The sequence below is a fragment of the Vespa velutina genome, chromosome 15 (genome assembly GCF_912470025.1).
Source record: "Vespa velutina chromosome 15, iVesVel2.1, whole genome shotgun sequence".
NCBI lineage: Eukaryota > Metazoa > Arthropoda > Insecta > Hymenoptera > Vespidae > Vespa > Vespa velutina.
Genome location: NC_062202.1, coordinates 3483788 through 3506287, shown reverse-complemented (window position 1 = coordinate 3506287; position 22500 = coordinate 3483788). Strand labels below are relative to the sequence as shown.

The 22500-nt window shown below is 35.0% G+C and overlaps 1 long non-coding RNA gene across 1 annotated transcript in view; it reads left to right on the top strand.

The window, feature by feature from the left end:
* Nucleotides 1-9113, top strand: part of LOC124954644 — a 19951-nt gene extending 10838 nt beyond the window's left edge. Inside the window, exons 2-3 of the long non-coding RNA XR_007102598.1 lie at nucleotides 8277-8450; nucleotides 8560-9113. This is a non-coding gene — a long non-coding RNA (uncharacterized LOC124954644). The remainder of the gene's footprint in view (nucleotides 1-8276; nucleotides 8451-8559) is intronic.
* The last annotated feature ends 13387 nt before the right edge of the window (nucleotides 9114-22500 follow it).

Below are 22500 nucleotides of genomic sequence, written 5' to 3'. Positions count from 1 at the left end.
AAAAAATAAAAGTATTTAAAAAAAACAAAGATGGGAAAACGTTTATGTTATGTACGATGGTGTAAATCGTAAAGGTGGGCATCACTTCCACGATTTTGTGGAATCTCGAGCGACGGTAATGGGAATCACTTTACAGAGCTGAAGCAGTTTTTTTCCGGAACTGTAACCTGTGATAGATTTTCGCGTCGGGAAAATTTAATGGAAAAATCCGAGGTGTCAGACACAGACATGCCGGCGATACGTCAGGCCATTCACGACTAAGCCGTCTCTGCGCTTCGATGCTGAAGAGGAAAAAGAGAAAGTGTGGGCGAAGAGGGAAGAGTGACAAGGAACTGCCGGAAGAAAGTGAACGACGCAGAAAGAGAAAGAGAGAGAGAGAGAGAGAGAGAGAGAGAGAAAGAGAGAAAGAGAGGAAGAAAGAGAAAGAAAGAGTAAGAAGATCTGGTTTAAACGTATACATATACATATATATATATATATATATATATATGTATATATATATATATATATATATATATATATATATGTTTATATATATGTATGCATGTTTGTATGTGTGTATATATACGCAAAATATACATGACTCATTTCTTTTTAATATATTCATTTTATGATAAAAGAAGTGGTATAATTGTTAAATTGATTAAAAAGATAAAAAAAAAAAGAAAAAAGAAAAGAAAAGAAAAGAGAAAAATTGAATAATAAATAATAATTTCATATAATCTAGATAATAAACGGAATAAGACTATTTTATAGATAATTATAAATAAATGGATGGATAAATGGTTAAATCGTAAAAGTCGATTGGTTATATAAAATGTATACCTTGAATTTGTCATGCTTAAAGTGGCCTCGTTAAAGAATAGTTTCATATCTTAGAAGGGTTTGGAAATATGGGATGGAAGGGGTTGATAAAACGATAGTCACGACATCTGCCGTTGAATCTTAGGTCGAACAAGAGAGTGAAAGTTCTTTGAATGAATGGTCGGTAATGTAGAGAAGGTGTTGGTTTAGTTCCTAGATCTAGTTCCTATCGTAAGTCTAGACGGAAGGTTAGGGTTGTCCAAAAGGTTTTGTTGGTTGTCCCCTCCTAGAACGAGCCTCCTCTTATAGAAGGGGGCATGGTCGGATTTCATCGTGTAAAATTGAAGAGCGTAGCAATGGCAGGGGTGCCATTTGTGACTATGGATAATTCTATTGAAACATTTCTATTGAGTCTTCGTATTTTTCTTTATTATTTTTTATAAAAAATTAATTGCTAATAATATTTATTATATTGCATTATATATAAATGTTTATTACATAATTATCTTCTCGTGTGTATACGTCCAAATACGCTTTCATATATATGTACATATATATATATATATATATATATATATATATAGATCGTGATAAATAAAATAAATAAATATATATATATGTATATTAATAATATATTAATAAATATATTAATAAATTTTAATATTTACAATAGTTGAAAAACTTCTGCTAAATGTCGATAATTTTTTTTTTTTTTAATTATTTTATTCCATAAATATATACACATTAGTTATATAATTATCTTTATATATATATATATTTTTTTTTTTTTTTTTGAGAAGATATAAATATATTTGTATATAATAAAACTAAAATTTGAATATTTCTCGATTAAAAACTGATCAAACGCTTTCATAGGCATATCGATAAAAATCTATATAAAAAAAAAAAAAAAGAAAAAAAGGAACAGAAAAAAAAAAAAAAGAAAAAAGGAAACCAAGAAACAAAAGAGAAAAGAAACATTTGAATTTGTATTAAATCATAAGAAAAATATCGATACAAATTTTGATTGTATATGTAGAAAATGAAGATATTTCCTCGAGTACACGAGCTGGGCACGAGCTGATTTCGCAATAGGGAGGTCCGGATTAATTTGGCAAATTGAACTGGTTCTTCCATCGAGTCCGATAATTTGGTGACTACCACGCTTCCTCCTCCTCCTCCTCCACTTCCTCCTCCTCCTCCTTCTCCACTTCCTCCTTCTCCCACTCCTCTTTCTCCATTTCCATCTCTCTTCTTCCATCTCCTCTTCCTCTTACTCCTCCTCTTCCGTCTCCTCCTCCGGAGAAGGAAGTACCTTCGCCCGGAGAGGGTTGACGGTGTATCCTTGCTTGTCCTCCTTTCTCGCGAGGATTCACGTACCTGCGGTGTTTGACTCGAAGCTGAAGGGAATTCCAGCTTTCCTCGTAGTCTATGTAGCTAGTTCCCTAATCGAATTAGAGGAGTCAGGATATTGCGTGCCGCTACGCCGCGTTTCCCCGTCCCTGGACCCCGCAATTGTTTTAAGTCGGCATCTCCGCCGAATCTCTCTTCCTCCTCCTCCTCCTCCTCCTCTCTCTCTTTCTCTCTCCTCGTTCTCCACCACCTCCTCCTCCGTCCTCCTCCTCCTTCCTCTCTTTCTCCCTTTCTACATCTCCACCTCTTAACAGGACATCGAATTTGTACTAAACTATCTGTCGACCGGAATATTGAATTATCGATGCTGTGACTCGTTTTGGTAAAAAGCATCTTCGACGATGATGACTTTGGCTCCACCTCTCTCTCTCTCTCTCTCTATCTATCTATCTATCTATCTATCCATCTATCTATCTATCTATCTATCTATCTATCTCTATCTCTATCTCTCTTCAAGAGAAATCGGATTTATCGTAAACGAATATTCCACCTCTTACCTCTTACTCCCCCTTACCACCACTTCCTCTTACTCGTACTCCGCGTTGGGCGCATGGTATCCTTCGGATACCGACTATGAATATTCGTAGACTGTGAGTTTGCGAACGGAAACTGTTTAGATCCCCATATGCGAGAGCTACTAGAGTTGGAGAGGGAGAGGGAGAGAGAGAGAGAGAGAGAGAGAGAAAGAGAGGAACAGAGAAACGGAGAGAAGATTGGAGGAGGTACACGAGGCTCTAGTTACTGCTTCTATAACGAGCGATTTGAGAGTACTTTTCCTTCGAAGTAGACAGCCTTTCGTTTCGAACTACTCTACCTCTATACTTCAAATGGATTTTCTTGTTAATATATTATATATTGTTACATAATAATCATAAAATCAATTCTTTTCTTTATTTATATACGTTTCGAGAAAAGTTTTGTTCCATTGAAAAATTTTATTCTACACATTTCGTTATATTTATAAGATAGAAATAAATGTATATAAATATATAAATTGATAGATAGATAATTAGATAGATAAATAGATGGATGGATGGATAAATTGATCGAGAAAGAGAGAGAGAGAGAGAGAGAGAGAGAGAACAAAGATGCAGAGAACTTTCACTAACGACCAAAGTTTTTCGGTGTCCGAGACTGGAGCTATCATAAATTCAAAATGGCGGACCCTTTGAGGGCGAAAACAAAAGCCACTCGGGTTCACTGCTGGAGGCTCAGGGGCGGGGGTGGGGACGGACGGTGGTACCGGGCAACCCTTCTGAAGTCCTTTCCGAGGAGTCGTGCGGTATGGTAGAGGAGCAGGGTTAGCTTTCTGAGGGGTCGTACCACCGAAAATGGCGGACCCAATTAAGTGAGTTTAGACTACCCGTTACGACTTGACGTACGTACACGTACCTACGTACGTTATGATACGTTCTCAGAAGTGAGAAGAATCGCGTGAGTCCTTTCATAAAGGGAGGGGATCTTACGAGCTCTTTCCTGTTTTATTCCTCTTTCGTTCGACCCTCCCTTGTCGATTCACGTTTCGTTGACCATCGTACACGTACCTAACTCCTTTTACTCCATGAATTTTACGAAGACTCTTGTAAGATTAATTGCTTTTTTTCTACTCATTAATTCGTTGCCTTCCTCCTAAAAGGAAAAACTTCCTTTTGTTCAATTGAGAATATTATTGTACGAGAGAAAGAAAATCAATTTTTCTTTTCCTTTTCTTACTTTCTTTTTCTTACTTTTTTTTTTCTTATTTTCTCTCTTTTTTTTCTCTTTTTTTTTCTTTTTTTTTTATTGTTTCGTTTTTCTCGTTCTTTTTCTTTTCCCACCGATTGAATTCAAAATTTTTTATTTTGCTTTTTTCTTCTTCATCCTTTGCTTATTTTTTTTCTTATCTTATCTTTTTTTTTTTTTTTTTTTTTTTTTTTTTTTTTTTCTTGGTAATTAATTATCATCGACGGAGATCATTACGTTTTTGTCGTTGGATCAATCAGATATATTACGAATTTGTTTTGAGAATATGATTTTATTGTACGTCAATATAAGATGTCATCCCTCGTAAGACGTCGTCCCATCTCTGTAATAACATCCGACAGAATGAATAAGATCCATAAGAGAATTTCTTCTTTCTGGCATTTGATCAAATAAAAAACTTCGAATATTTCAGATAATATTATTTCGAGAATGTTGAAAGATTAGGAAAAAGCCAGTTTGATTTATTGCCACTTGTATCAGTCTCTTCCCTCTAGGTCCAACATTAACGATGATGTTATTATCTCGTTTAGGGTTGAATCCCTCGCTATGTTACGGTCCAGAACTGGACTGACCAGATCTTACACCATTGATCTCTGATCTCGCTTTGAACTTGGATGCTGGACATTTAACCTGACCTGTTAACTCGTCGTACAGGTTAAGGGACAACTTATTTATCCCTAGGAAGAACAAAGAATGACAACGACAATAACAAAAAAAGAAAAAAAAAAAAAAAGAAAAATAAAAGAAAGAAAGAAAAACGAAAACTATTATTACATCCTTACATAAAGGGTATTTAATTTATATTTAAATTATTTTTGATAATTCACAAGAAATGTCTTTGATTCTCATTTAAATTCTAAAAATCTCATTTTATCCGCCGATATTATTATACTATACCTATTATTTTCAACTCTTGAGACACGTGAAGAGGACAAAAGATATAAGAATCCTAGTAGGGTGGATGTAGTACGTAGGTAATACATAGAAAAAAGTTAAGAAAGGAAGGAAGGAAGGAAGGAAGGAAGAAAAGTAAGAAAAAAAGAAAGAAAGAATGAAAGAAAAAAAATAAGTAAGAAAGAAAGAAAGTAAGAAAGAAAGAAAGAAAGAAAGAAAGGATAGAAAAAAGAAAAAGAAAAAAGGTACGAGGGTTGAAAGCGATCGTATAGGAGGATCGAGAGTCTCAAAGATGAGCAGGCCAGCTTTGATGCCGTATTAGCTGGGCGATTCCATCGAATTTACGTCGAGTTTCGATCTCGAGGAGGCTTCGATCGCCTACGAACGCGATATCTAGTATATTTGTAGAAGTAATAACGGGCCGTTGGAAAAGAGGTTGCCGGAGGAGGGTTGTTGGAAGGTAGGAGGGGTTCGACCGAGCCTGGGGAGATCGGGGGTGGGTTTATAGCGAAGGTGAGGAGGCAAAAGGAGGTGGAGGGTAGCTTGGCGACACTCAAGTCTCTCACTCACTCTCTCTATCTCTCTCTCTTTCGTTCTTGCTAACTCTGCCCTTCTCTATACACATACACACACACACACACACACACACACACAGAGAGAGAGAGAGAGAGAGAGAGAGATATACATGCATATACACATACACATGTACATGGACATATATACATACCTACATATACTACTCTCCGTCTCCGTCTCTTTCTATCTCTCTCTCTCCCTCTCTCTCTCTCTCTCTCTCTCTCTCTCTCTCTCTGTTACTCAGAGCGAGCTGTACAAGGGTCCATCTCGTAGCAACGCCCACGGAAACTCGAATCGATACGACGCACTGTTCTGGAAATTCAGCGGATTTTCACGCTCGTTTTCGAATTTCGTTTGGTACGGCTCGTCAAAATTATCGACTTTGGTTGATATGGACCGGGAGCTTGACGGTACGGGGTTGGGGGGTGGGGGGTGGGTGAGTGAGCGTGACGGGGATTGCAGGAAGCGGGATAACGTTAGATACTCGGTACGACGTTGGAATTTTCGTAATAACTCCGGTCTCGCGAATATAGGGAGAACGGTAGAGAGGGGGAGGGGAATATATACGACGAATGAGGAAAGAAATCGGAGGACGGTAAATGTCAGAAGCGTCGCATCAAGATTCGAATGATTCGAGTGTTTTTAGAGGATCGAGTTTCTGCGAGGTGATTTTAAGGAGGACTTGGCGGGAGGGGGTAGGTCAATGAACCTATCAAATCAAAATTGTTTCCTACCTATCTCTTTCTCTTTCTATCTATCTATCTATCCATCTATCTATCTATCTCTATCTTCGCCTTTTTCATACGTACATGTCTTAAAATGTATAACTTTTCTCTGTCTCTCTCATTGTATACATTCCATTCGTCGTACGTTTTCTTCGTTCGCCAGAGAAAAGGAATAAGAATAAGAAGAAGGGAAGGAAGAAGAAGAAGAAGAAGAAGAAGAAAAAGAAGAAGAAGAAGAAAGATTACCGCGAAAAAGAAACTGTTAGCTCTCGAAAACTATAGGAATTTCTTACTCCTTTCTGGTTCTTAACTTCGATTACTATCTTCCTTTATGAGTACGCAGAAAGAGGCGGAAGGATTTGGGTGGTGGGGGGGATTGGTGAAAGAGGTGGAGGAAGAGGGGGGTGAAGGAATGAGGTCCACTCGACCAAGAAACAAGAAGCGCGCGCTCGTCTGTTAGTATATATATAAGACAATTTGAATATATTCCATGCTTGAAATGATATTTTATTCTTTTTTCTTTCTTTCTTTCTTCTTTTTTCCTTTTTTCTTTTCTTCTTTTTTCCTTTTTTTTTTCTTCTTCCGTTTTTTTTTCTTTTGATCATTTTTCTCTTTCTTTCTTTTTTTTTTTTTTTTTTTTCTTTTTTTTGCTTTTTTCTTGGCTCTATAGATATATGCAACTATCGACACGGCAGGCATAAAAATCGGGTTTATATTTGGGGTGACGTTTACGAGTGTCTCCAACGTTCTTCGCAAATGTTTACTGGCTTTTAAACGTACTTCGGTAATCCACGAGTTCGTTGTATATAATTTTCTATTTCTTTTTTTCAATTTTATTTTCTGTTTTATTTTATTTTATTTTATATTATTTTATTTCCTTTGTTCTTTCTCTTTTTCTTTTTCTTTTAATACCTTAATTTTCTTCACTCGACGTAGGAACGTTGAAGAAATGAACAAATAAATCGGAATCGGACGACAGCTTAGAGGCGAAAAGGATGAAAGGAAAATTTGTATCCTTCCCTCTCTCATCTCTCATCTCTCTCTCTCTCTCCCTCTCCCTTTCTTTTCTTCTTTCTTTTTATCTTTTTCTCTCTTTCTCTTTTACGGTGTGACCAGCGAGGCGTCCTCTTATGCATGGCCGATATCGATATGTGTACCTATGTATATCCTCACGAGCAAGCAACCGTTGCTGGAAAAGTCCTTTTCCCTTTCCACATACTTCTCCTCTTCTTTCTCCTCTTCCCCTCTCTCTCTCTCTCTCTCTCTCTCTCTCTTTCACACACACATACTCTTTCCTTCTTTTTCTGCGTCTCCGTAGCGCATTCGTTTCCAGACCGACGGAAGTTCGTGCACGAGAAATCCGGAAAATTGGACAGAGCGATCGTTCCGAGTTCTCTTCAAATGAACGATATCCCTCTTCTACATTCCGCAAGGCCATTTCTTTTTCTTTTTCTGTTTTTTTTTTTTTTTTTGTTTTTTTCCTCTTCTTCTTCTTCTTCTTCTTCTTCTTTCTTCCTCTTCTCTCTCTTTTTCTCTTCCTTTTCTTTCTTTGTTTTTTTTTTTTTTTTTTTATATATATATATATATTTGTACAACCGAATATAAAAAAAAAGAGAAAGAAAGAATCAAAAGATTCTCAAGAAAATTCGTTTCTATAAATTTTTTATTTATTTCCCTTTTGATTGGTTGATCACCACTGATATCAAATTTGTCTACACGGGCGATTGTGGTCAGTTCTCGTACCCAGAAACCGACCGATCCAGTTTACATTCCGGTTTTTATTCTGAACTTCGCCCTAGAAAATCCCGACCCGATCCCTGTCAACACAGAGGCGTGCGCGTATATCTATGGAATGACAAATGCCATACTCGCCACTAATGTTACTGAACAACAAATTATCCAGTCGTCATCGCGATAAATATCATCTCGAGAACTTGTATAACGTTCGCCATGTCCGTCTATCATCGATATTTTATACATCGGTTGTTTTACGTCATCCGTTACGTGACAATAAGAATAAAAATAAAAATAAAAATAAAAATAATAATGACAATGATAATAATAATAATAATAATAATAATCTTTTTAAGTTTTTATTAATCGTATCTATTTTTGTTTCAGACACGTTATGTGTGTATTTGTATCGTCACGATGATTTTTCCGAAATAAATTTCAAAATCCAAAAGCAACAATTTTTTCTTTTTTACGAAAATAACATTATTCCCGAAGGTCTGATTGATCGTTTTTTTTTTTTCTAAAAAAAAAAACGTATATATACGTATATATATATTCGTAGTAAGTATTATTCGCATTCGTATAAAAAATGTATATAAATTGTACTATTTCTAAACATTGATATATTATATAAATATATATATGTTTATATGTTTGTGTTTATCAACAGATTCTAATTCGTGATTTGTATTCCAATGGATCGTAATACTACGTAACAAGAGGACGTACGAGTGATTACATTTAGCAAATAAATAAACGTGAAAGCCTTGTCTTACTCCTTCCTAACTACGTCATCCCAAGCATCTCTTTTCCATGTGTTAAACGTGAAAAATTTTTCTTATCCCTTCTATAATATTAATTCACTAAAGTATCCTGCGCAGGTGTGCAGACCGACGGTAAGTAGCGCATAGAAGATATCTATCGGCCGATAGGATCCAGAGAGCACAGTGCCTCGAAGCTGTTACGAGTCGGCACACGACCCTCTATTAACTGTCCCATAAACAGATAATCGTGAATTACATAAAACGATATGATCGTACGACGAGGTCAGATAAAGTCAAGAGTTAAGAGATATGGGAATGATCATATTCGCATTTCTCAGCTCGTTCGAGTAACGTCTAGGTCTAGATATTAATTAAGAATGTATCATGATAGAGAATCGATCTGATAAAGTTATAAATAGAAAATGAACAATAGAGATAGATAGATAGATAGATTGATAGATAGATGATAGATAGGAATATATATATATATATATATATATATATATATATATATATGTATATATATAAAAAGCTAGATTTATATTAATAATACAGTGTTTCAGATCAAAGTAAAATAAGAAAAAAAGTCAACAAAGAAAAAACGGAATATAAAAGTATGAGGATTGGAAAAATAAGAATGTAATTTCCGTATATAAAAAGGGCTGAAAGAATAACCGACAAGCGAAAGGGTATCCTTACAAAATTTCATGGCGTTGTTTGACAACGGTAGTCGAGTAGTAAACCGCGACTTCAAACGGCGTCACGTCTTTGTTTGTTCTGGAAAAGCATAAGAGAACGAAGAGAACGAATGGTTTAGCCTCTCTCTCTCTCTCTCTCTCTCTCTCTCTCTCTTTCTCTCATTTTCCTCTTTCTCTTCTCTCTCTCTCTCTCTCTCTCTTTCTCTTTCTCTCTAATTCTCCTTTACGAGAAAGGACGAGAAAGAGGAGAGCGCAACGTTAATCATTATCCTGGGGTAAGTCGAGAGGCGAAGGAAGTCTCCTTTGAGGCCGGACCACGGTTTCTCTGCCCGGAATTCCAGAGCCTCGGATTACAATTTGGCGAGTCCAGGAGACTCGAAGGGTGAGATAGAGAGAGAGAGAGAGAGAGAGAGAGAGAGAGAGAGAGATAGTGAAAGAGAGAAAGAGAAATATATATATATATATATATATATATATATATAGATAGAGGGAGAGAAGGAGAAGGAGAAAGAGAGGAAGGAAGATAGAGTGAGTAAAATGGCTGCCGGCGGTAGGGTAGTTTTGCTTGGTGTGGGGTGGTTGCGAGGGTGGCTAACTGGGTGGTCGACGAAGAAGAGAGTAGGAGGAGAGGAGGTGTAGGTAGTCGAAGGGGACTGGCGGTTGCCGAGGTCCGGGGCAGAGGGAACCGATGCTAGCCACAACCCCTTAAGGGTCGAACGAACCCTTGCACTACCACGAGTCGAGTCCACCGAGTCTCTCTATCTCTCTTTCCCTCTCTAACTTCTTCTCTCTCTCTCTGTCTTCTTCCTTCCTCCTTCACTCCCTTCTCTTCACTTTCTCTCTCTCTCTCTCTCTCTCTCTCTCTCTCTCTCTCTTCTACACTAGTTCTCCTTCTCTTTCTAACTTTAGCTATCCCTCCCCACTTTCCTGACTGAACAACCTTTATATCTACAGCCACTATACCCACTACCATGAGAGTACCTAGTACCTACCTCGGTTATTCGCGTGTTCGAGGGAGAGAAATGTCGAGAGAGAGAGAGAGAAAGAGAGAGAAAGGGAAAGAGAAAGAGAAACAGAGTAGAACGAAGAAGAGAGAGAGAGAGTGAGAGAGAGAGAGAGAGAAGAAGGGAGAGTACAGGACGAGACAAACGTGGTGGATGTTGAGTTGCAGGAGGATGAGAACGAAAGGGCAAATGCGAGTGGAAAGGATAAAGAGAGAGAGGGAGAGAGAGTAAAGGGGCAGGAAAGAAGAGAGAGATGAAGAGCAGGGGTGGACGCTCGAGGAAAGGGTAGTTCGGGCAAGGGTGGAATTTTAGAGGCAGGACCAGCATTAAAATACACGCCGTGCGAAATACCAGGCGTGAATTAGTGTCCCTTTACGTACACAAGATCTTTGTGGCTACTACCGAACGAACGGACGAAATCTTCCCTATTTTCCTTAACTCTGGAAATAACCCCTCTCTCTTTCTTACTCTCTATCTCTTTCTTTCTCTCTCTCTCGCTCTTGCTCTCGCTCTCTCTTTCCTCGTTTTCCTACCAGGTGCTTCTAATCGTGATAACGGACCCTGCATTATCTACGAACGCGCTAGCAACATTTCGACGAGAACGAAGACGACGACGACGACGAAGGTTGCGACATGTTAGTGAGACGTTCGCAAATTTGTAGCTTAGACTGAAAGAGAGAGAGAGGGAGAGAGAGAGAGAGAGGGAGGGAGGGAGGGAGAGAGAGAGAGAGAAGGGTAAACTCTTGCAAAGGGGTGGCCAATGTGAGATCTTATTCTCGGCAATGCTTTCGTTTATGTGTGTCTATACATGTGTGTATGTGTGTGTGTGTGTGTGTGTATGCGAAGAAGAGGATCGAAAGTTTCAAGAACTTTCCTACGAGATCTTTGCTTTTCTCACCTTTCTCCTATACTTTAATTCGGAATATTTGAAATTTATATAAATCGTAGAAAAAAAGAAAGAAAAAAAGAAAGAAAAAAGAAAAAGGAATATCCGATAATTTTACAGCTGTATATATATATATATATATGTGTCTGTATTTTATTATTTATTAATATTCAATATCACTCAATTATGATTCGATAAGTAATATTGGAATTTATTTAAATATTTTATATATATATATATACAAATATTTTTATAATTGTTAAAAATTCTGATATTAAGTATTTATTAATCGACATCGATATCACTATATAAAAGTTTTTATTAGAAATCGTATTGAAATCCGAAGACATATGGTTTTAACAAAAGTTCTGATAAATATCGATGACGCAAAAAAAAAAAAAAAAAAGAAAGAAAAAACGAACGTGCGCATTTGGTATGTCGGTGCGATTGAAAAGAAATTCCAAAAAAAAAGAAAAAAAAAAAAAAGAAAAAGAGAAAACAAAAAAAAAAGAAAAAGAGAACAAAAAGAAGAAGAAATGGTTATCGTTCCTTTTATTGATATAATTTGATTAAACAATGGCAAATATCTATGTGTAAAGCTTTGAAAATAATTTTTCATTTTAGTCTTCCGAACACGATTGTAGAATTTCGATTTTGAATCACCGGTGAAATGTCAAATACATTTAAGCGAGAAAGAGCAGAGGACACAAAGACGAATGAGCTACGACGTGGAATCGAAGGTGTACCGTGAATTTTAACATTTCACAAACGTTCTCGCGACTTTGTTACATACATATATACATACATATATACATACATACATATATATATATATATATACACACACATATATACATAGATACATACATATCGTATCGAGATTCGTCTCCGCCATCCCGGAGCGGGTCAAGCGGGTTCGCTCGAGCTCCGATGGAAAGCGTAAATAACGGCATTGTCCGTCGCGATAAAAATCGCTATTACGTGTTCAAATTCTTTGCAATATCAATTTGATATCGATTTATCGCTTCGTATTTCAAATCATACATTTAACGCTTTACATCGTTATAATTTTTCTTGATATTTAATGAGAAAATATATGTTTATATAAAAGAATAACGATGGTATATAGACGTACCGTACGTCGTCTGAAATTCGAATTAATTAATATCGTTATAATACGACAATGAGATAATTACGATAGAAAACTTAATGACTAATTTGAATTAGAATTTTTTTTTTATCGTCCGGTACGTCTAATTTTGTTCGTTGAATTGCGACGAATGAATGAAAACAAAAAAGAAAAAAAAAAACAAAAAAGGGAAAAAGAAAAGAAAAAGAAAGAAAAAAAGAGAGAAACGTAAAAAGAAAGAAAAAAAATAAAAGATACGTTATCAAGCACGAAAGGTATAAAAGATAAATTCGTCGGCTGTAAATATGACGTTAATTGTCATTATTACTATTATTATTATTATTATTATTATTATTATTATTACTATTATTATTAATATTTACGATCGATTCATTTTCTATTTGATTTGTTTTCGATCATCTCGCTCTTTTAATCTTCTTTCTATCTCTCTCACGTTCTCTCTCTCTCGTTCTATCTTTTTTTTTTTTGTCTTTCTTCCCTTTTTCCTTCTTTCTTTCGTTTTATAGCCGAACGTTGCGAAGAATCGGTGCGACGCGACGACGGCACCGCACGGATTTAACTAATAAGAGCAATTAGCGCCGGGGGTAGTAACTAGGGGTGGTTTGCCCGCCATGGCATGTCTCTCGCCTGGCGGTCGCCTCGGTCAATACCCACCGGACAAGATGGCCGACGCCCACTCCAACACAAACTCAAAGTTACATACATTTATGTACTCAAATGTATAACTCACCTCACCCCACCTCATGCCACCGTCACCACTACCACCACCACCATCACCACCACCACCCTCTGCACCCTCTCCGGACGGAGTTTCCTTTCTCCTTCCGCCAGTTTCAACCCTCCCGTTCTCTCGCGCCATCCACTCGGCTACACGGACACCGAACTTCATCATTATTATCTCGCTGGCCTCCTCGTACCTACCTACCTACCAACCGAATGTGGATATTGCGAAACTCTCTTGCGCTCATATCTCTGACTCTATTGACATTGCTTTGAAAAATGAATAAAAATAAAGATATATATATATATATAGAGAGAGAGAGAGTAGGGACAGAGAGAGAGAGAGAGAGAGAGAATAATTTAATTTTTTTCGTCAATTTTCTCTTTACCATCTCACCTTTTTATCTCATTATTATTATTATTATTATTATTATTATTATTATTATTATTATTAATAATTATTAATATTATTAATAATTGTTATTATTAATATTATATTAATATTATATATAATTATTTTTAATATTATTAATAATTATTAATGCTCGTTTGACTTCAATTAATACCAGATTTTATTCGCTTCTTTTCCTTTTTCCTATTATATTTTTTTTTTCTTTTCCTTTCTTTTTTTATTTCTTTCATTTCATTTTATTTTCTCGAATAACTTAACTATGCATACATATACGAAGGGATAGAGAAAGGAGGATAGGGGGAGGGGTGGGAGGGAGGGTTTAGTAACGAATAGTATTCCTGTGAGATCGTATAAACGAACCGTGCGAATTGGCACGTTTCTGTGATCCTCGATTGGTCAGTGAAGAGGGGTGGCCAAACTACGCAGCCGATTGGTCAGAACGACCCTTCTGCCAAGCGAATACTGACCCTTCGGGGGTGGCTTCTCGTCCCTTTTCCAAATGTATCTATCCTATTTCATATATATATATATATATGTATATATGTATGTACGTATGTATACATATAATAAATATATAACAAGTAATTCGTTAAGTCGTTAATAAAAAGTATAAAGTTTAAAAGAAGAAATGAATATTTTTATATTTTATAAACGATAAATCGCGGGGTAAACGTTTAGATTTGTATCGACGACAATACTTTTCCAGCCACCCCATCGGAAAATCAAATAGACCCGAACGAGAGAGATCAAGAATGAAGAGGAGTATCGGAAATAATGAGATTGAAATTAATTCGTAATACTTAGTGTCGATTGAAAGGACAATTTTAACAATAAGATAATTCGACTGTTTTCGTTGAAATAATTGGTTATACTTTTTTTTTTCTTTTTAGCATTTGTAGAAGCAAAAATAATATCTCTTAATATTTATTTCTTTTTATCCATTCAATAATATATACATACACACGTACGTAGATATTTATGTATTTTTTATGTATATGTATATATATATATATATATATATATATATATAAGTAAAACGATATTATCTTTTTCCTTTTCGTAAAGTTTTCAAACGATATTGAAGAAAGCGACGGGAGGCAAAATTCGATCGCGAGCTGTTTAACTCGAAGATAAATGAACGTTACTTAATCTTTTGACCAAGGAATACGCGACAGCGCCCGCTTACCTCTCCTAATCCAGTGCAATTGTTTTCGTGCACGTTGACTGCTTATCTGGCTTAACAGCCGACTAATTCCGCGATCTAGCAAACTTCGAACTTCGAAGACACTCTCGTTAGTTAAATCGTCCTGTCCTTTTCTTTCCTGTTCTTCGTTCCTTTCTTTCTTTCTTCCTTCCTTTTTTACTTTTCTTGTTCAATTTCTCCTTCTTTCCCTTTCTTTTTTTCTCTCTCTCTCTCTCTCTCTCTCTTTCTTTCCTTCTTTTTTTCTTTTTTTTTTTTTTTTTTTACTCTTTTCGTTTCGAAAAAAAAAAGAAATACGAATTAAAACGTTCGATCACTTAGCGATTAGACTAATTACAATCGTTAACAAAGTATTTCGAGTAAAGTATCGAACACATTTTTATGCGAATAATTAATTAAGCTAGTTATATAGCGTTTGTTTATATTTAAAGGAACATAATAGTATGGAGGTACGTATGTTGTTTTTTTTTTTTCTGTTTATATTTTTATATTAACTTAAGTTCAATTTTTAAATAAACAAATCGATTGTTTTCTTTTGTATTAGAAAATATTTGTATTTTTATGTGTATATATTATGATATTACAGATCGATACATAACATTGCACATTCAGAAATATTATAAAATATACGCATTCTTTTTTTTTCATGCTTGTATACGCTTGAATATAATTGGACAGTAAACACAGGCTCGTTCAACTTTTACAGAGGGGTTAACCTTGTTCTAAGGTGTAGTCTCTATCCATATAGGGTTTATACCTCCTCATTTCTTGAATAGAAAAGCGAGGGGTAAGTTTTTCTACCCAGCCTGTACCACCCCTATTAGTAGACAACCAGGTACGACATCGGCGTTTACCGAATTCAAGTATCACAGGTGTTATCGAACGTAAAATGAAACTGGAGATATTTTTTCTTTTCCTTTTCGTTTATTCGTATAGTCCTTTTTTTTTCTTTTTTTGCTTGTTGTTTTGTTTTCGATGGAAATATTTATCAAAATTAAACGAAACGTTATGGGGAAGTCCCTTTTCTTTTTTTTTTTTTTTTTTCTTCAAAATTCATTACCTTATTGTCATTTTTTGCACGACTATAAAAAAAGTTCGTGCAAGTTTTATCATCCTGATAAGAAAGTTTCGAAGGTTGTTTGGTGTCACGCAGGACACGTTAGAAAGGACACACATACAGAAAGAGAAAGAGAGAGAGAGAGAGAGAGTTTGAGAAAGGGAGAGAGAAAGAGAGAGTTTATATTTTTATCATGATTCGCTAAGCCACGAACTCGAGTAGAGAATTGGGGTAGACGAAAGGGGCGGTGGTTGTAATGGGTGGGTGGTGAGAAGGGTGGGGATGGGGGCGGGGGTGAATAGGCGGGAGTACTAGCTGTTTGACATATTTTGTCCCGAAAACCGACAGATCAGGAACGTGGGTTCGTGCACATTGGAAGGGTTGTCGTGGGATGGGTACAGGGGGCACCTCTGTTTCTGACGTGCAGATTAGTGTCCGCCATTGTAGTGACGTCACCATAGTTAACGCGCATTCAAACGACAGAAGAGGACGCTGGCAAAATTATTGACCAGGTCGTTTAGCCAGAAACGAGTTCTCAACGAGTCGTCGTTTCTCATCCCACTGTTCTGTTCTCTCTTTCTCTTCTTCCTCTTTCTTTTTTTTCCTTTCTTATTTTCTTTTTTCTTTTTGTTCCTCCTCTTCTTCCTCTTCCTATTCCTCTACTTCTTCTTCCTCTTCTTCTTCTTCTTCTTCTTCTTCTTCTTCCTTCTTCTCCTTTTTCATTTTATTTTCCTCTCGCTTGGACTCGGTGACATCGCCACGTCCCGTCGTCCACACGACTCCAAAGGATAAATCCTACTATGACTTTGGAGTCCGTTGTTTTAGGTCGATCGTGAGCCAAGCTTTGATTCCAAAGCTGTCAGAAGTCGGTTCTTGGTTGACAGATGAATGTGCGCATGGAACAATGGGACCGACCAAAAATTAACGCCATTGTCCTAACTTTGAATTCGCATGCCGCTGTTTACCCCCCACCAAGTCAATTGCTATGGTACAGAGAGAATACCTAGACGTATGCCGTGGCAAGACGACGAGTATTACTCTCTCTCTCTCTCTCTCTCTGTCTCTCTCTTTCTCTCTCTGTCTCTTTCTGTCTCTCTTTGTCTCTCTTTGTCTTTCTTTGTCTCTCTCTCTCTTCCTCTCTCTCTCTCTCTCTCTCTCTCTCTCTTTTTCGATTGCTGCCTTTACGACGAATTATTCTGAAAGTGGGTGGTACGTTTCCAAGTTTAATCCGTAGTTCGTACTACTAGTACTTGGTAAAGAAAGGCACGAAGTACGAAAAGTACAAACTTCGATATAAGAAACAGAAAAGAGAAAAGAAAAAAAAAAGAAGAAAAAAAAGTAAAAGAAATCAAATAACGATTTGTAAAAAAAAAGAAAAAGAAAAAGAGAGAAAGAGAGAGAGAGAGAGAGAGAGAAATGTGGTTTAAAAGTAATCGAGTTTTAATCGAGATACGCTTGTAATCATATGCGAAAACCAGTCATTCGAAATTAATAGAGATGCATATGAAAGTTTGTGCCCCTGATGGAATGCAACCGTTTATACGAGCATGTAATCATCGTTATCGTACATTAACATTTTCTTTTTTCGTATTCACTTTCTAATATGCGCCATACATTTAAAATGAGTATTATATATATATATATATATATATATATATATATATATATATATATATATATATATATATAATACTCGGATAGTCTCTTGAAAGAGACGAATTTATCAAAACGTTAGTTTGTAATAATACCTACGAGTAAAGGTGAGGTCACGGTGAAGCCACTCTTTCATGACTTTTCTCACAAGAGGAAAAAGACGAAGTAAAAAACAAAGAAGGAGAAGAAGAAGACGAAGAATAAGAATAAGAAGAATAAGCAGCAGCAGCAGCAGTCTCCGAAGATAAATTTATGAGAAACTAAGGAGTTTCGTGGTCGTTGTGAAATGTAGGTATTATGTAATATAAGTAATAAGCGTCCGATAATAGTAGCTCGAAACAAGTTAGCCAATTTATATAACGAGCTTTCTATAGCCCGCGGAGTATAGGCATATATCGAGAACTATCTTATACGGGTCGAATATCTGAAGACGACCCTTTCGCCTCACGAGCGATCAATCAATCAGAATCGTCGATCGGTCGATCGATCGATCGATCCGTTCCATTCAGTTCTGATCCAATCCGATCGATCGGTCATTTTGCGTTCAACGACCCTACGATAAAGGATTCATCGAAGTTTTAAAATGTTGAAACGATACATAAATAAGTTACTTACTTACTTACTTACTTACTTACTTACTTCTTTTACCCGTACTCGTATATACAACTCTTTCAAAAAAAAAAGAAAGAAAGAAAGAAAAACCGAAAGAAAAAAAATCTACGAATCTACTATCAGATATTCAACAATATACTTACCGATTTTTCATCCGTTAAATAATCTTCAATCGATTTAATTATATAGGTTAATGATATTTGGGATATAAGATATGAGCGAGAGTATAGATCGTAAAAGAGAAAGTAGATCGTACTTTTATTATTATTATTTAAAAACAATGTCGTTTATTTGAATCGCACAAGACATACACCGTAACTTCTATGATTTTTTTATAATTAGAGAGACTCCGCCGAGTAAATCTTGGTCAAAGATTGTCGCAAGCTTTGATCAGTGTTTGCTCGAAGTCGCCCGTTCATTATTTGTATGTATGCGTGTATGTGTATTATGTATATGTATGTGTGGGTTTGTATCCGTTTGTATCTTTTTTATTTATTCGTTCGTTCGTTCATTCGTACGTTTGTTTGTTTGTTTGTTTATTTGTTTTCTATGTATGCGTGTCTATGGGGGTTGTTTTTTTTTTTTCTTCTTTATCTTTTCCTTTTGTATTCTTCTCATCTCTCCTTCTGTTCTGTTCTGTTCTGTTCTTTGTTTTATTTTATTTTATTTTATTTTATTTTATTTTATTTTTTTTTGTTCTTTTTTCGTTCCCACCCCTAACCCCCCCCCCCGACCCACCTACCCGCCCCGCTTATCTCTTCATTTATTTAATCTTTCGTATTGCCTTAATGTCGAGCCCCGGACGAAAGTGTCCCTATACGATATATAAGCAGGTCTTACCTATTTCATATCGTATCTTAAAAACCGAGGTTCCGGATTGTTTACCCTGGATCAGAAATATCATTCTCTCTTTTATCTATTTTTTTTTTTTTTTTTAATTGTTTCTTTTTTTTTCTCTCTCTTTTTGTTTTTTGTTCACTCGCTAAAATCCCATATTCCCTGTTACCTGTTTAGCGCATTGCCTATATTCGTTTCTTTTTTTTTTTTTTTTATTATTATTATTTTTTTTATCGTTTTTATTTATATAACTTTTTTTTTCTTCATACCCCCGCCCTTCCCCCCCCCCACCCTCCCAACCCACCCGAACCCACCCCAACCCTTTCCCTGTTGTCCCACGAACATGCCAATCTCTCCTCTTTTTGTATCCCCGCCGTTGCTTATATTTATATATTATAGTAGGAAATAGTTTTTATTTTTTCTTTTTTCTTTTTTTTTTTTTTCTCCTTTTGCTCTTATCATTTTCCTTTTACTCTTATTATTATTATTATTCAGTTTCTGTTCTTTTTCTTTTTTTTTTTTTCTTATTATTATCTTTTTTTTTCTTTTTCTTTTTTTTTTTTTTTTCACTTATTCAACCGTCTAAATATTTTTCCATTTGGCTATAATTCCGACATTATTATATTTCTTGGTGATGGGATTATTTCCACTCGCCATATTTATTATGTATCATTAATTAAATGTGGCCCATTCCCTTTTATCTATCTTTCTTTCTTTCTTTCTTTCTTTCTTTCTTTCTTTCTTTCTTTCTTTCTTTCTTTCTTCCTTTCCATCTTATTATTTTCTTTTTTTCTTTTTTGTTTTTTGTTTTTTTCTTTTTTTTTTTTTTTTTTTTTTACCCTGTGTAGAAACGCTAGAAATCGACTAGAGGATACGACGACGACGTAACGTGCGTGATGACGAATGCATTAATGTGTTTCTGATATCATTTCTTTTTTTTTGTTTTTTTTTTTGTTTTTTTTTGTTTCTCTTTTTGTTTGTTTCTTTCGTAAAAAGGGAGTCCCGAAAAGAAGAAAGGAAGGATGAACGAAGACAGTGTGTATGTGTGTGTGTGTGTATGTATGTATGTGTGTGTGAAAGAGAGAGAGAGAGAGAGAGAGGGGTGGGAGGTAGGTAGAGAAGAAAAGAGAGAGAAAGAGAGAGAGTATGTGAGACTGAAAGAAAAGAAGAAACGAGAAGAAAAATTTTCCTTTGAAAAAAGGACAAGAATCGTCTAATCTCGTTTGAATCTTTATCCTTCTTTTTTTTCTTCTTTTTTTTTTTTCCTTTTTTTCCTTTTTGGCTTAATTTATTGCTTTCGGTCGCATCCTACAAGGCCGATCATTCTTTGCGAAAATTTTTTTTTTGTTTTTTTTTTTTTTGTTTTTTTTTTTTTCGTGAGTATCGTTGCACTTTTATCTTTTTGTCCCTTCTTTTTTCTCATTTTTTTTTCTTTGTTAGGTAATTAGTTAATTAGTTGGTTAGTAAGTTAGTTAGTTAGTTTATTTGTTTGTTTGTTTGTTTATCTGTGAGACAGAGGGAACTTGGTCCTGTGTGCGTTGAATCTGAATAAGAAAGACGAAAGGAAAGCAAGAAAGTGAAAACGTGAGAGAGAGAGAGAGAGGGTGGGACAGAGAAAGAGAGAGAGAGAGAGAGAGAGAGAGAGAGAGAGAGAGAGAGAGAAGAATAAAAAGTAAAAAAAGAAAGAAAAGAAGTAAAAAAATTCGAACAAAATTTTAACAAGTCGTTTTGATATCGCACAATTGAAATTTTTATTACTTCTAATAGGAGATCAGATTATGATCCTTTTGTTTTTATTTTTATTTTTTTTTATTTTTTGTTTTTCTTTCTTTCTTTCTTTCTTTCTTTTCTTTCTTTACTTTCTTCTATTTTGTTTCTTCCTCTCTTCTCTAATTTCGTATGATATATTTATACATGTATTTGCGTCAAAATTGAGTAATATTTAATTCACAATTAACGATTATGTTTCTTTTCTCTTTTTTTTCTTTTTCTTCTTTTTCTCTACCTTTCTTTTTTTTTTTTTGCTTTTTTTTTTTTTCTTCACTTACGGCAATGATGATCATACGATACGATTAGATCATTACGGTTTAATTGTTTGATTGGATCAATGATCGATATTTGTACGTTCCTTTCGTCGTTTTCATATTTGATTAAAATACAATTAAAAATAAATCAAAATGATAATGTTATAATGAAATTGTATTTCTATGAAATAGTCATTTGGACAATGACGAATAATAATGATTTCACAATGAGTATCCACGAATAAAACGTTTGAATTATATTTATGGACATGTTGTAAATCATTGAATCGTTTCATCTCATAAATAAATACAGTGAGAGATGTATTATCGTATTGATAATATCAAAATGATTTTCAACTTCGCTTATCGTTTTAATTAATAGCCATTCCCGATATTAAATTAAGAAATAACAAATAAATATATATATATATATATATATATATATATATATATATAAGTATGTATGTATATAGTGACTTTCTGATGATCGGGACCATTACAATGATTTTAATCATTAATCCAATGAAAGATAAAATAATTACATTAATCGTATCCATATGTATCAAAAATTATTCAAGAATGAATCTGTTCCCTTTAATAGACCATTTTATATAATACAATATATTTATTATAATAATAATAATAATCCATCAATATTTAATCGTCAATCGAATGAAATATTAATCAGACGCCGATATAACAAACGTAGCTTATCAAACGATTCTCGTACGATGTCAATCTATCGTAAGAAAGAAAAACAATTCAGATTTTCTTTTTTTTTTTAAATTTTTAAATTTCATTACGTTCCCTATAATTTCTTTTCTCTCTTCTTTCTTTTTTTTTTTTTTTTATCATCTGTTCCTCTTTTTCATTGGTTCAATGTCACATATATATATATATATATATATATATATATATATATATATATATGCAGTTTGTTTGTTTGTTTGTTTACTTCTTCATCATACCATCGACTTCTTTTATTATTCTTTCGATTTTTCTTTTTTCTATTTGGTCATCTTCCCTTTTGCTTTCTTTCTTTCTTTCCTTCCTTTAATTCGTTTTCTTATTGTTCCAAAGCGAAACGCGTGCTCGCTCGTTCTTTCATTCGTTGGTAAATTGTACTCGTATTGCATTCTACGCTGAGAGTGAGGATAGTCATCATCGCCATTACATGAGATAAACCGATGCAATTATTTTTCATTCTGTTATCCTTTTTTTCTTTCTTATTTTCTTTATTCCTTTTTGTTTCTTTCTTACTTTCTCGATTAATCTTCCGACAGTGATTTAGTCTTGCAACCTTAACGCTCGTTCTCTCTCTCTCTTTCTCTCTCTCATTCTATCATTCTCTCTCTCTCTCTCTCTCTCTTTCTCTCTTTCTCTCTCTCTCTCTCTCTCTCTCTCTCTCTCTTTCTTTCTTCGGACCTTCACTACGGGCAGTGCCATTATTTACAATATCGTATAAACCGAAGTCTGCTGGCATGTACGTATTTCAGAATCAATCTAACAAACTTTTAACTAGATAACGAGATTTTTATCTAGAATCGTACACGACTAACACCGAGAGAACTATCTGATATGAGTTTCCTTTTT